We start from the raw sequence: 16,367 nt of genomic DNA on the forward strand, positions 1-16,367 counted from the left end.
AGATAACAGCACTATTACCTGTCATGTAGTGCTACAGATACTACCTAGGTATCTCTATAACACACAATATTATAAACGAGCAAGAGCACTAGATAACAGCACTATTACCTGTCATGTAGTGCTACAGATACTACCTAGGTATCTCTATAACACATAATATTATACATTAGCAAGAGCACTATATAACAGCACTATTACCTGTCATGTAGTGCTACAGATACTACCTAGGTATCTCTATAACACACACTATTATACATTAGCAAGAACACTAGATAACAGCACTATTACCTGTCATGTAGTGCTACAGATACTACCTAGGTATCTCTATAACACAATATTATACATTAGCAAGAGCACTAGATAACAGCACTATTACCTGTCATGTAGTGCTACAGACACTACCTAGGTATCTCTATAACACACAATATTATACATTAGCAAGAGCACTAGATAACAGCACTATTACCTGTCATGTAGTGCTACAGATACTACCTTAGTATCTCTATAACACACAATATTATACATTAGCAAGAGCACTATATAACAGCACTATTACCTGTCATGTAGTGCTACAGATACTACCTAGGTATCTCTATAACACACAATATTATACATTAGCAAGAGCACTAGATAACAGCACTATTACCTGTCATGTAGTGCTACAGATGCTACCTAGTTATCTCTATAACACAATAGTACACATTAGCAAGAGCACTAGATAACAGCACTATTATCTGTCATGTAGTGCTACAGATACTACCTAGGTATCTCTATAACACACAATATTATACATTAGCAAGATCACTATATAACAGCACTATTACCTGTCATGCAGTGCTACAGATACTACATAGGTATCTCTGTAACACACAATATTATACATTAGCAAGAGCACTAGATAACAGCACTATTACCTGTCATGTAGTGCTACAGATACTACCTAGGTATCTCTATAACACACAATATTATACATTAGCAAGAGCACTAGATAACAGCACTATTACCTGTCATGTAGTGCTACAGATACTACCTAGGTATCTCTATAACACAATATTATACATTAGCAAGAGCACTAGATAACAGCACTATTACCTGTCATGTAGTGCTACAGATACTACCTAGGTATCTCTATAACACACAATATTATACATTAGCAAGAGCACTAGATAACAGCACTATTACCTGTCATGTAGTGCTACAGATACTACCTTAGTATCTCTATAACACACAATATTATACATTAGCAAGAGCACTAGATAACAGCACTATTACCTGTCATGTAGTGCTACAGATACTACCTAGGTATCTCTATAATACACAATATTATACATTAGCAAGAGCACTAGATAACAGCACTATTACCTGTCATGTAGTGCTACAGATACTACCTAGGTATCTCTATAACACAATATTATACATTGGCAAGATCACTATATAACAGCACTATTACCTGTCATGCAGTGCTACAGATACTACATAGGTATCTCTGTAACACACAATATTATACATTAGCAAGAGCACTAGATAACAGCACTATTACCTGTCATGTAGTGCTACAGATACTACCTAGGTATCTCTATAACACACAATATTATACATTAGCAAGAGCACTAGATAACAGCACTATTACCTGTCATGTAGTGCTACAGATACTACCTAGGTATCTCTATAACACAATATTATACATTAGCAAGAGCACTAGATAACAGCACTATTACCTGTCATGTAGTGCTACAGATACTACCTAGGTATCTCTATAACACAATATTATACATTAGCAAGAGCACTAGATAACAACACTATTATCTGTCATGTAGTGCTACAGATACTACCTAGGTATCTCTATAACACACAATATTATACATTAGCAAGAGCACTAGATAACAGCACTATTACCTGTCATGTAGTGCTACAGATACTACCTAGGTATCTCTATAACACACAATATTATACATTAGCAAGAGCACTAGATAACAGCACTATTATCTGTCATGTAGTGCTACAGATACTACCTAGGTATCTCTATAACACACAATATTATACATTAGCAAGAGCACTAGATAACAGCACTATTACTTGTCATGTAGTGCTACAGATGCTACCTAGGTATCTCTTCGACACAGAATATCATTGGAATGAAGCATATTTTATATTGAAAGTAAATTGGAAACTATTTTTAAAAATCAAATGCTCTGTCTGAATCACAAAAGAACACGTTTGGGTTTCATATCTCTTTAAAAATATTCTACTCTTTTTAATAAGAACAATTTGTTTTTTACAAATCCCTTCCTGCCATGTTTAACCTTTTCCAAGGGTTAAACAAATAGGCAAACTTGAGAACTATTTTGCTCACATGTCACATATCCAGCCCCCAAAAATGATACTCACAGATAAACCAATGAAAAGGTGAAACCAGGCACTCTGTATGAAAACCCCTTGCTAATCTGTTTAACCCTTTAGGATGGAATAACTACAGAGTACAAAAGTGAACTGGTCAATATATTTTTTATTTTTTTTAAATAGATTTTTATTTTTTAGGTATTATCTTGCTTTGAACTGTGATCATATATAATTTACATATATATAGAATGAAAGAATATGTTACTAAATTAATTAAACATTTTAATAGAGCAGATTTAGATAAACATTTCTATTACAAAGCAAAGGGTACCATTCCTAAGCTCTATTTTATTTTCTAATGCACAGCATACAATTTAACATGCTGGGTGAGATAGCATATCACTATTTTCACATACCCAATACTATTTCATCACAGGCTTTGAACAAAGAGCATTTAGCCTCAAGGGATTCAAATCCACCATTGATTGGACTTGAAGTTCAACATTTTCAAAAATAGATTTTTCCATTTGATGTTGTGGTTTAAAGAGGTTCTCTCATGTGAATCTATCGCTGCAAGACACAGCTTTTAGATTCATATCGGGCCAACTTTTATACAATTCTCTAACAATAAAGATCTTACTTATCTCTTGAAATGTAAACGTGGGAATTAATTGTGAGCTTAAAATATAATTAAAAAAAAATCCATTGATTAACTACAGATTTAAATGATTTCTCTTTTCTTTTTAACAAATAGATTTTAATGTTTAACCTACTTTTTCTTGTAGAATTATATGAGGATAATAATATAAAAATTAACATATATATATATATACATTGTGATTTACTTGTAATACCAGCTCACATTATCATGCACTGGTATTACAAAGTAGATCGGCTTGTAAGCGATATTTAGCATTCCACTTGTAATCTAGCCCTGTATATATATATATATATATATATATATATATATATATATAAAACATACAAATGGCTACATTATGAGTGGCACGCTGTAGCTCTTCGCACGCAATGGAAATAGCTTGCATATTATGAGTTGAAAGTAAACGCGTTCAAATGAGCGCAATTAAATTTAGAGCGGGTCGGTTTAGTGCGATTTAGAGCTTTGGTTAACTTGTTACATAAGACAAAAAGTTGCATAAAACACATCAAAAATATATGTACACTCATAATAACGCTGTCAGATAAAAAATATTTTAAAAAGATGCATTAAAAAGTTATAAGTGCTCAAAGATATGAGGTCTCAGGTGTTAGGGTAAAAAAGGTTCTGCAAAGGGCTTTAGCATAGAAATACACATACACACACACACACACACACATATATATATATATATATATATATATATATACACAACACATAGAGATACCCAGCACTCACCAGCTAGCTCACAGCTAAGATTTAAAAACACAACTGGAAAGGTTAGTTACCACATCTGGCCAAATGGGAAAAGCTCAGGCACCTGGTCAAGGTCCTTTCCACTGCCTGAGTCCCTAACACAGCCAAACAATGCGCGCTTACAAAGCCAAACAAACTGGGAACAAGGGAGGGGTGCACAGGTATATGTAATCACCCAGCTGGTAAGCAGGTGGAGCCAGAGAGACAAAGTTACAGCAAACAGAAAAACCCAATATTCTAAGCCTGTGATCAAGCCATCTGGTGGCAAAGAGGTAAGACAACAGGCTGGGAAAGAACAGCACTAGAAACAGGTCCCAGGTTCAATTTTGGTCTTTATTATGACAGATACATATTTTTTGACGGCAGATAATAATCCATGGCCCAATGAGTCTTGATACATTTCCTATAAAGTGTTTAGCTAGTTTAACTAGTTTATAGGATAACCTTATGTTTATCCTAGGCATTAATTAGTATGTAGGATTGTCTCATGCTTAGTCAAGTGTTTGTGTTTACCAACTCTAATGGTAGTTTATTCCAGGAATCTGGTGTCCTTTCTGTGAAGAAGTGCTTCTACTAATTAATCTTAAACCTGCTACCCTTAAACTTGAGATTATGTCCCCTTGTTCTGGTGTTGCTCTTTTGTGAATTAATGTTTGTGAATTAAAGGTCTAGTTTGGTGGCTTGACAGAAGCGGACAATGTAACGTATGTGTCCCTGTAAAGTATTGTGCTCACGTATAGCCTTCTGGGATCAGAAGTACTCCTTGTATGGGTTGACAACAGAGGCGGAATGAAGATAACACTGACAGGTGATATTGACTGTGACTTCTAATACAAAAATATAAATATAATATAAAAGAATATAAGCATCCGTGTTTACTCATCGAGGTGTTTATATTTGATCTAAAAGGACAGTAAAGTCAAAATTAAACTTTCATGATTCATAAAGAGCATGCAATTTTAAAACAAATTTCCAATGTATATAATTCATTCTCTTGGTATCCTTTGCTGAAAAGCATTCCTGGGTAGGTTTAGAAACAGCAATTTAATATTGGGAGCTGTTGATTGGCGTATGCACAAATATGCTTCTTGTCGTTGGCTCACCTGATGTGCTCAGCTAGCTCCCAGTAGTGTATTGCTGCTCCTTCAACAAAGGATACAAAGAGAATGAAATAATTTAGAACATTGTTTAAAATGTTGTTCTATCTGAATCATGAAAAACATTTTTGGGTTTCATGTCCCATTAAATCTATCTGGCCTCACACATTATACCACAAGCACAAGATATGTGCAGTATACTTACAAACTGCTGTCTATATTTGCTATGTGGGTTCTGCCAACAGGAGATTGATTTTGATCAAGCGACTATTGAAAGCTACATAATGGCTGTTGTGCTAAACATATATGGCTATGAATAATAATGGTAAGTCCAGGATCTTACCTTAAAGGAAAATAAGAAAATACTCTAATGCATTAGAACAGTTTCTTACTGCACTATTGATCATTCATACCAATGTATTTAACAACTGCTTAACTGAACTGTTGCTGAACATGACCACTGAGCCGACCAGGAACATTCTATGTACATTACGTAGCAAAGTAAATCAATATGTAAAAGAGATTGGAGCAAAGCACAACACGGCCTCTGCCAACAAAGAAAGAAATTCTGCTCCAAATTAAATCAATGTTAGCACATAGAGACGTCCAAGGAAGAAATTTTCTTTTCGGTTATTCAGGGAAATTCGTTTCCCCAAATTTTCGTTGGCTGCAATATTTGGTTTTTCTTTCATTTAAAATGAAAAGGAAATTGAATTTTCATTAAACAATTATATTAGCTTTCGTTAAAACAAATATAAATGTTTCAAAGCTACAGGTGAAAAGGTCACCTATAGCTACTATACTTACCTTAATGTGCTCTGGAGAGCATGCTAAGGTATCATCTGTAGCTACTATACTTACCTTAATGTGCTCTACCTGTAATTACAATACTTACCTTAATGTGTTCTGGAGAGCATGGAGAGCATGATAAGGTATCACCTGGAGCTACTATACTTACCTTAATGTGCTCTGGAGAGCATGGAGAGCGCGCTAAGGTATCACATGTAGCTACTATACTTACCTTAATGTACTCTGGAGAGCATGGAGAGTGTGCTAAAGTAAGTATCACCTGTAATTACAATACTTACATTAATGTGCTCTGGAGAGCATGGAGAGCACACTAATGTAAGTATCACATGTAGCTACTATACTTACCTTAATGTACTCTGGAGAGCATGGAGAGTGTGCTAAGGTAAGTATCATCTGTAATTACAATACTTACATTGATGTGCTCTGGAGAGCATGGAGAGCAGGCTAAGTTAAGTATCACCTGTATCTACAATACTTACCTTAATGTGCTCTGGAGACCATGGAGAGCATGCTAAGGTAAGTATCACCTGTAATTTCAATACTTATATTAATGTGCTCTGGAGAGCATGGAGAGCACGCTAAGGTAAGTATCACCTGTAGCTACAATACTTAAATTAATGTGCTCTGGAGAGCATGGAGAGCGTGCTAATGTAAGTATCACCTGTAATTACAATACTTATCTTAATGTGCTCTGGAGAGCATGGAGAGCAAGCTAAGGTAACTATCACCTGTAGCTACTATACTTACATTAATGTGCTCTGGAAAGCATGGGGAGCACGCTAAGGTAAGTGTCACCTGTAGCTACTATACTTACCTTAATGTGCTTTGGAGAGCATGGAGAGCGCACTAAGATAAGTATCACCTGTAGCTACTATAGTTACCTTGATGTGCTCTGGAGAGCATGGAGAGTGCTCTAAGGTAAGTATCACCTGTAGCTACTATAGTTACATTGATGTGCTCTGGAGAGCATAGAGAGTGTTCCAAGGTAAGTATTAAACTCTTAGAAAAGAATTTAAGGAGTAGCATGAAAATTCTTTTAGATTTTCATTTCATTAAAACAAAACAAAAATGTTATTTTCATGACGAATGTGCATTTGTCTTAAGACTAATGCACATCTCTAGTAGCAAATATGTTTGCACAATCTCTAGAAAGTGATGTTGGATGAGAAGGTCAAACAGCATTTCGATTCATCTCAAAGTTGTTCAAGGGGGTTAGGTCAGGGTTCTGTGCAGGCCACTCAAGTTACTTCACATTAAACTCATACAACCATGTCTTCATGGACCTCGCTTTGTGCACAGGGACCCAGTCATGCTGGAACAGTTAAGGACATCCCCCAAATTGTTGCCACAAAGTTGTAAGAATGAAATTGTCTAAATTGTCTTTGTATCCTGTAGAGCTAAAGTCTAGACCTAATACTTATTCTTTGTTTTTTATTGTTTCATACCAGACAAGCATCTTGCTAGGGGTTCCACATATATAAGCTTACAAGTAGTACATGAAACGTTTAAATAATCATTGTTTGCTAGCAAAGCTCAGACAGTGTTTATATGAGTGTAACTGTACTTTTACATGTATTTATGTTGTGATGTATGCAACTTTTTTCTTCCCTTAATGTTTATGCAAGCTCTGAAGTCACGTTAACTGACAAGCATAAATCGCCATTGCGCTCTTGCATTCGCATTTACTTTCAAGTTGTAACTCAAGCTATTTCCGAGCCAGAAAAAACAAAAACAAAACATGTGCACGATCCGATATATGGTGTAGTTTTCGGCGCGTGAGGTAACCTGCTTCACCCGTAGTTTCACCTTGCACATCGGGGTATTACATATACCCTGCCGGCAGTTGCTAAAGTGCCGTAAGTCGGACAAATTAGCGATGTCCAGAAATGAGCGTAACTACAAATTTCTGGAGTCGCCAGTGACTTATGACACTTTAGAAACTGCCTGCGCCTAAAAAAACTAACTAAAATGTTAAATCTTCCGTAACTGTCTAACACGCCTCCCAAAAATAGCCAGACACGTATACCCCTATATCCGCAATCCCCCCTCTCACTTCTAATAATAAATGTATTAACCCCTAGACCGACAACCCCCCACAATGCAATAAGCCTAATTATTAACCCCTAAACCGCCATAGCCCACACCGCAATAAACCTATCCTAGTATTAACCCTTAAACCGCCGCTCCCAGACCCTGCCGCACCTAAATAAAGTGTTTAACCCCTAACCCGCCGCTCCCGGATCCTGCCGCCACCTACATTAAATGTATTACCCCCTAATCTGACCCCCCTACACCGCCGCCACCTACATTAAATATAATAACCTCTAATCTGACCCCCCTACCCGCCGCCACCTACATTAAATGTATTACCCCCTAATCTGACCCCTTACACCGCCGCCACCTACATTAAATATAATAACCTCTAATCTGACCCCCCTACCCTGCCGCCACCTACATTAAATGTATTACCCCCCTAATCTGACCCTCCTACACCGCCACCACCTACATTAAATATAATAACCTCTAATCTGACCCCCCTACACCGCTGCCACCTACATTAAATGTATTACTCCCTAAACCTAAGTCTAACCCTAACACCCCCTAACTTAATTATTATTTAAATAAATCTAAATAATATTAATATTATTAACTAAATTATTCCTATTTAAAACTAAATACTGACCTATAAAATAAACCCTAAGATAGCTACAATATAATTAATAATTACATTGTAGCTATTTTAGGATTTATATTTATTTTACAATTAACTTTGTATTTATTTTAACTAGGTACAATAGCTATTAAAGAAATGACGTTGCATTTTTTGGCTGATCCAATCAGCCAATCGGATTGAACTTCAATCCGATTGGCTGATTAAATCTTGGATGACGTCATTCTTGGATGACGTCATTCTTGGATGACGTCATTCTTGGATGACGTCATTTAAAGGATCAGCCATTCATCGGGTATTTGTCAGCCGAGAAGGATGTTCCGTGCCGGAGGTCTTCAAGATGGAGCTGCTCATCGCCGGAAGGATGAATATAGAAGATGCCGCTTGGATGAAGACTTCTGCCGGATGGAGGACCTCTTCTGCCCCAATCGGATGAAGACTTCTGCCCGGCTGGAGGACCACTTGTGCCCGGATCGGATGAAGACTTCGGCCCGGCTGGGTGAAGACGGCTCAAGGTAGGGTGATCTTCAATGGGGTAGTGTTAGGTTTATTTAAGGGGGGATCGGGTGGGTTTTAGAGTAGGGGTGTGTGGGTGGTGGGTTATAATGTTGGGGGGGTATTGTATTTCTTTTTTTTACAGGTAAAAGAGCTGATTACTTTGGGGCATGGCCCCGCAAAAGGCCCTTTTAAGGGCTGGTAAAAGAGCTGATTACTTTGGAGCAATGCACGGCAAAAGGCCCTTTTAAGGGCTATTTGTAATTTAGTTTAGGATAGGGAATTTTATTATTTTGGGGGGCTTTTTTATTTTATTAGGGGGCTTAGATTAGGTGTAATTAGATTAAACTTCTTGTAATATTTTTTTTTTTGTAATTTAGTGGGGTTTTTTTGTAATATAGTTTAGTTTATTTATTTAATTGTATTTTATTTTAGATAATTGTAGTTAATTTATTTAATTAATTTATTGATAGTGTAGTGTTAGGTGTATTTGTAACTTAGGTTAGGATTTATTTTACAGGTTAAAAATATGGGTTTCATGTCCCTTTAAATGGTGTCTTGGAAAACTGGTCAACTTAGTAAACATCTAATTTTAGTCTAAAGGATTGTAACAGAAACTCTTGCCAGATAACAAAATGCTTGCTCTGATTATGAGATCTAGAAATCCATGCCCATTAAAATATGTTTAAAACATACTTTTTACTTTAATGCTGCAAATTATGCTTATAGATTCTTTCATTATTCAGTAAATATAAAAATGTCTTGATCCAGTGGCGGCTGGTGAAATTTAAAGATGGTGGGGCGCTTGATCCCACCCCTTTAAATAAAGCCACACCATCAGATGGCACTACCAATTCATTAATTAAATAAATAAAAGGTAGAAAGAAACACAGAAAAGCACTCGGGGGGAGAGGGAGAGAGAGACGGGGAAGAGGGAGAGAGACACAGAGGGTTAGAGAGAAAGAGAGAGAGACACAATCACACACAGAGGGTTAGAGAGAGATAGAGAGAGAGAGAGAGAGAGAGAGATACAATCACACATAGAGGGTTAGAGAGAGAGAGAGAGAGAGAGAGAGAGAGAGAGAGAAAGAGAGATGCAATCACACACAGAGGGTTAGAAAGAGAGAGAAACACAATCACACACAGAGGGTGAGAGAGAGAGAGAGAGAGAGAGAGAGAGAGAGAGAGAGAGAGAGAGAGAGAGAAAGAGAGACACAATCACATACAGAGGGTTAGAGAGAGAGAAAGAGAGAGAGAGACACAATCACACACAGAGGATTAGAGAGAAAGAGAGAGAGAGACACACAATCACACACAGAGGGTTAGAGAGAGAGAGAAAGAGAGAGACACACAATCACACACAGAGGGTTAGAGAGAGTGAAAGAGAGAGAGACACAATCACACACAGAGGGTTAGAAAGAGAGAAAAAGAGAGAGACACAATAACACACAGAGGGTTAGAGAGAGAGAGAGAGAGAGAAAGAGAGAGAGACACAATCACACACAGAGGGTTAGAGATAGAGAGAGACACAATCACACACAGAGGGTTAGAGAGAGAGAAAGAGAGAGAGACACAATCACACACAGAGGGTTAGAGAGAGAGAGAAAGAGAGAGACACAATAACACACAGAGGGTTAGAGAGAGAGAGAGAGAAAGAGAGAGAGACACAATAACACACAGAGGGTTAGAGAGAGAGAGAGAGAGAGAGAGAGAAAGAGAGACACAATCACACACAGAGGGTTAGAGAGAGAGAAAGAGAGAGAGAGAGAGACACAATCACACACAGAGGGTTAGAGAAAGAGAGACACAATTACACACAGAGGGTTAGAGAAAGAGAGACACAATCACACACAGAGGGTTAGAGAGAGACACACACAATCACACACAGAGGGTTAGAGAGAGAGAGACACACAATCATACACAGAGGGTTAGAGAGAGAGAGAGAGAGAGAGAGAGAGAAAAGAGAGAGACACAATCACACACAGAGGGTTAGAGAGAGAGAAAGAGAGACACAATCACACACAGAGGGTTAGAGAGAGAGAGAGAGAGATAATCACACACAGAGTGTTAGAGAGAGAGAGAGAGAGAGAGAGAGAGAGAGAGAGAGAGAGAGAATCATACACAGATGGTTAGAGAGAGAAAGAGAGAGAGACACAATCAAACACAGAGGGTTAAAGAGAAAGAAAGAGAGAGAGAGAGACACAATTACACACAGAGGGTTAGAGAGAGAGAGAAGGAGAGAGAGAGACACAATCACACACAGAGGGTTAGAGAGAGAGAAAGAGACACAATCACACCACACAGAGGGTTAGAGAGAGAGAGAGAAAGAGAGACACAATCACACACAGAGGGTTAGAGAAAGAGAGAGAGAGAGAGACACAATCACACGCAGAGGGTTAGAGAGAGAGAAAGAGAGAGAGACACAGTCACACACAGAGGGTTAGAGAGAGAGAGAAAGAGAGAGAGACACAAACACACACAGAGGGTTAGAGAGAGTGAAAGAGACACAATCACACACAGAGGGTTAGAGAGAGAGAGAGAAAGAGAGACACAATCACACACATAGGGTTAGAGAGAGAGAAAGAGCGACACAATCACACACAGAGGGTTAGAGAAAGAGAGAGAGACACAATCACACACAAAGGGTTAGATAGACACATAAGGGATGAGAGAGTCAGAGGGGGAGGAAGAGAGACAGAGAGAGAAAGAGACCATGGGGGGAGAACGACACATAAGGAGAGAGATGGATAGATAGAGAGAGAGACATACACACACACAAGGGGGGGGGGGGACCACTGCATTTTTAAGTAATATTTTAAATGACTATCAAATGCTAATGGTCTACAATCTATTTTAAATATCTGAAACAGAACAGCACATATGAATGGGAGCATTAATAAATTATTATTTGTTGTCTACATCGGGGTTGTCCAACATACACCTAAGGAATCACTGGATTACATGAAATACTATAGCTACAGGAGCAATGGAGAGTATTTGCTATAACTCATTCTAAACTGCTTGGTTTCATTTTACATTACCATGCTGTTGGTCTAGCTTACTCTTGTCATATAAGAACTCATCCATGCAAACAGCAGAGCTACAGAGAGTTCAGAAAGTGAGACTATAAATTAGTATGCAGTACAGAGGCAAGCTGCTGGGTGTAAACTTTGAGTAAACAAAATACAAAAACGATCCTTAAACTTCTGTAAAAGAGTAAAATAACAAAAAACACTAAACCACATTCATTAAATTATAATTTTCAGTAACAGAATCCCTTTCAGTAAAATCTAAGGCTGCAGCACCTACTTCAATAAAATGTGGCTAAAACACTGCTCTCTGCATCTCTTCCTGCTTTGTAAGGAAGTGACAGTGGCACATTCCACTGCACTTGGAGGGGAAGTACTGAACTCTCTTTTTAACTTTAGCAAAGCTGGCAGCTTCACAGGACTGCAACAAAATAAATGAAAGCTGTTTTTTTCCGTTTTTGTTTTGTTTTATATGATTAAACATCCAGCCCCAACCCTAAGTTCTACTTACTAATGCCTCTCACTGGATTGGTTCAGCCCAAATAGGACTGCCTCAAATAAGCAGTTATGGGCCATGCAATGATCTTAACCACTTTCATCCAGTAGGTGTTGCAGCATGTTGTGTAATGGTGGGCAGACCTGCTTGTGCCTCTCCATTGCACAACATGTAGCTGTGAAAAAAAAATGCTGGGGGGAAAAAAATTGCAATTTTTTTTTTAAAGCCAATAAAAAAAATATATTTTTGCCCATATGAGAGGTGAAGCCCTGCCTCACCTGCCTCTAGTGACTGCACATCACTAGTATCTTACAGTCAGCTCTGTTTTTTTATATATGTGTTTTTGTATTAGAAATAAGTGTTTTTTCACTATTTTAGTTCTGAGAAAAAAATAATTTGGATCTGCATCTAATATAGGTGGAGAAAATCACTTTACATTAAGAAAAATATGCTTTGAATTTTGTATTATACATTTCACAGTGTTCTTGCACTGTAGTTTTAATACAGTTTTTAGTGTGCACCTTAAATCATTTTTTCCTGATTAATTTCAAAAACAAATTTACATTTTTACTAAAAATACATTTTTTGAAGAACAATTGTATTAGGATTTGTATTACAATTAATCAATACATTTTTACTGTGCGTTTTTATTTTAATATTCAATTTATTTGTATTGTACAATTTTTAAATTATGATTTTTTGTGTGAGCCCTATTGCAATGTAAAGATTGTCTTCACATACTTAAAGGGACAGTCAACACTAAAATTGTTATTATTTAAAATATAGATAATGCCTTTACTATACATTCCCCAACTTTGCACAGCTAACATTGATATATTAATATACTTTATAACATTTAAACCTCTAAATTTCTGCCTGTTGCTAAGCCACTACAGACAGCCTCCTATCATGTGATTTTGTATTAGCTTTTCACAACAGTTCATGTGAGCCATTTAGATAAGATTGAGCTCACGCACGTGGAGTTATTTAAGAGTTAGCACAACACAGTACTAAATGCAAGTCAATAGATAATAAATAAAAAGTTGTGATAATCACAGAGGTAAAAAGTATATTAATAAAAGTGTTGGTTATGCAAAACAGGGGAATGGGTAATAAAGAGATTATGTATCTTTTTAAACATTAAAAAAAATGAGTTGACTGTTCCTTTAAAAGCAGGGAACACCCCATTATGTCAATGTTCTTGAGGTAAAAACTGCGTTTATAGAATTTAACCAGCAGTTTCATAGTACTGGTAGGAATCTCACATGCCCAGTATGCTTTGGATCGTGTTGCCTATTTTATGAACTTATTTTGGACTCTTCATGAATTGTAGTTATTGAATTATTATTATTATTTCCTACATGCATCAAACATTTTATTGTAAAAATAAAACATTCTATTTTTTTACAGTATTTCAGGCTAAATTATGAGTGGAGTGCTTTTTCGCTTTCCCGCTCACACGATAACTTTGTTAGAAGTAAACTGTTTGGGCACGTTGTGTTGCGCTCAAATTACGAGTTGAAAGTAAAAGGTTTGCGCAGTATCATTAGTGCAACCTGATGCACGCAAAAAGATAGACTTTGCAAAGTCACAATTGCGTTAACATGAAGCATGCAAACCGAAAAATAAGCCCACCACTCTAATAACCCCTAAACCGGCACATAGCCCACCGCAAAACACCTCGCTACACTATTAACCCCTAAACCACTACATAGTCCACCACAAAACACACTGCTACGCTAATAAGCGCTAATCTGCAAGACCCCCACACCCCAATCTACCCTGATACAATTAACCACGTATATGCCATGGAATTAAAGGAAAAGGGAACAAAATAAGTAATGAAAGTATATTGCAGAGTTTTTCTTATATATATAGTTTATCATTTTATATTACAATCTCAAAGTGTTTAATGTCCCTTTAAATATTGGAAAGTGAGATTATTCATCAATATGTGCATGACAAAATGAGGATCTGACATATTTTCATACTTACGGAATACAAGCTAACAGGTTAAGGTATTAAGGTCACCCAGGAGTGAAACCCAAGAGAGAGCGATATGCTAAGTAACACCTGCTCACTTCAATTTATTTTAATGTCACAAATTCCCCAGCAAAATCAGCATTTTGTTTTATGGTTTTCTTGATTTTGACAGAAGTCCCATTTTAACTGTGTGCTCTTGTAAAAGCCACTTGGCGGATGTTAAAAGTAGATGAAATGCTGACTGTGAAAGCTAAATTAAAAAATCAAAGTTTAACAAACTCTTCTATTCACTGAGCTGTCAATCCAATTGAAGCTGCACAGCTAGCCCAAACCATGATTTCAGAAGACACCGCATGAAATGTATCGGCAGGAGGTACAACCATTTATTTGCCTTTGAAACTTGCAACGGTTTGTATAAAGCAGTTCATTGCTTATAAGTCTTGTTAAATTACTATTTAATTTATAATTAGTTTTATATTTATCAAGTTACTATAAAAAAGTGGCATTAGTAGAATTGTATTGCTATATCTTTTCCTGCGTGCCTCTATTTGATGGAGAATATCACGCTATGCGCATGTCAAAAGTAAAAAATAACGAGAGGTTTTACAGAAGATATATTGTATAGATAATAATAATAATAATAATCATAATATAATTAGACAAGAGATTTTTTTTTTTAATTCCTACATTGACATTAAACAAACACAGTGTACAAAAACAAACATTTGTTCATTAATTCATTTAGATCGAGATTACAAGTTATGTGGTATAACCGTAGTGTACACACCGTGCAAATTGGGGCATACCGCTATTTCCATACCGCCGACATTACAATCAGCCAATAGGATTGAGCTTTAATCCTAATGGCTGATCCAATCAGCCAATATGATTGAGCTTGCATTCTATTGGCTGATTGGAACAGCCAATAGAATGCAAGCTCAATCCCATTGGCTGATTGGGTCAGCCAATAGGATTGAAGCTCAATCCTATTGGCTGATTGCATCAGCCAATAGGAATTTTTACCCTTTAATAACTATTGGCTGATAGAATTCTTGGATGACGTCCCTTAAAGGGAACCTTCAGTGTATAGCTGGGAACGTATGAAGAGGATGCTCCGAACCAGATGTCTTGAAGATGGAGCCGCTCCGTGTCAGAAGGATGAAGATAGAAGATGCCATCTGGATGAAGACTTGTACCCTCCTGGAGGACGACTTCTTGCCGCTTGGATGAAGACTTCTCCCGGCTTCATTGAGGACTTCTTGATGCTTGGAGGAAGACTTCTCCCGGGTGAATGAGGATGGGTGTCCGGTCTTCCAAAATTGTAAGTGGATCTTCGGGGGTTAGTGTTAGGTTTTTCTAAGGGTTTATTGGGTGGGTTTTATTTTTAGCTTAGGGTTTTGTGCAATGTAAATGAACTAAATGCCCTTTTAAGGGCAATGCCCATCCAAATTCCATTTTCAGGGCAATGAGGAGCTTAGGTTTATTTAGATAGGATTTTATTTGGGGGATTGGTTGTGTGGGTGGTGGGTTTTACTGTTGGGGGTTGTTTGTATTTTTTTTTTTTTTACAGGTAAAAGAGATGATTTCTTTGAGGCAATGCGCTGCAAAAGGCCCTTTTAAGGGATATTAACAGTTTAGTGTAGGCTAGGCTTTTTTTTTAATTTGGTGGTGCTTTTTTATTTTGATAAGGCTATTAGATTAGGAGTAATTTGTTTTTATTTTTGATAATTTCTTTTTTTATTTTGTGTAATTAAGTGTTTATTTTTTTTTGTAATTCAGATAATTGTATTTTATTAATTTAATTTATTTAATTTTATTGTAATGTTAGGTGTTAGTGTAACTCATGTTAGGTTTTATATTATAGGTAACTTTGTATTTATTTTAGATAGTTACGGCTAGATTTAGAGTTCTGCGGCCAAAGGGGTGCATTAGCTACGCTGGCTTTTTCCCCCCCGCACCTTTTAAATACCGCTGGTATTTAGAGTTCACAGAAGGGCTGCGTTAGGCTCCAAAAAAGGGAGCGTAGAGCATA

This window comes from Bombina bombina, chromosome 4 (genome assembly GCF_027579735.1).
Source record: "Bombina bombina isolate aBomBom1 chromosome 4, aBomBom1.pri, whole genome shotgun sequence".
Classification (NCBI taxonomy): domain Eukaryota; kingdom Metazoa; phylum Chordata; class Amphibia; order Anura; family Bombinatoridae; genus Bombina; species Bombina bombina.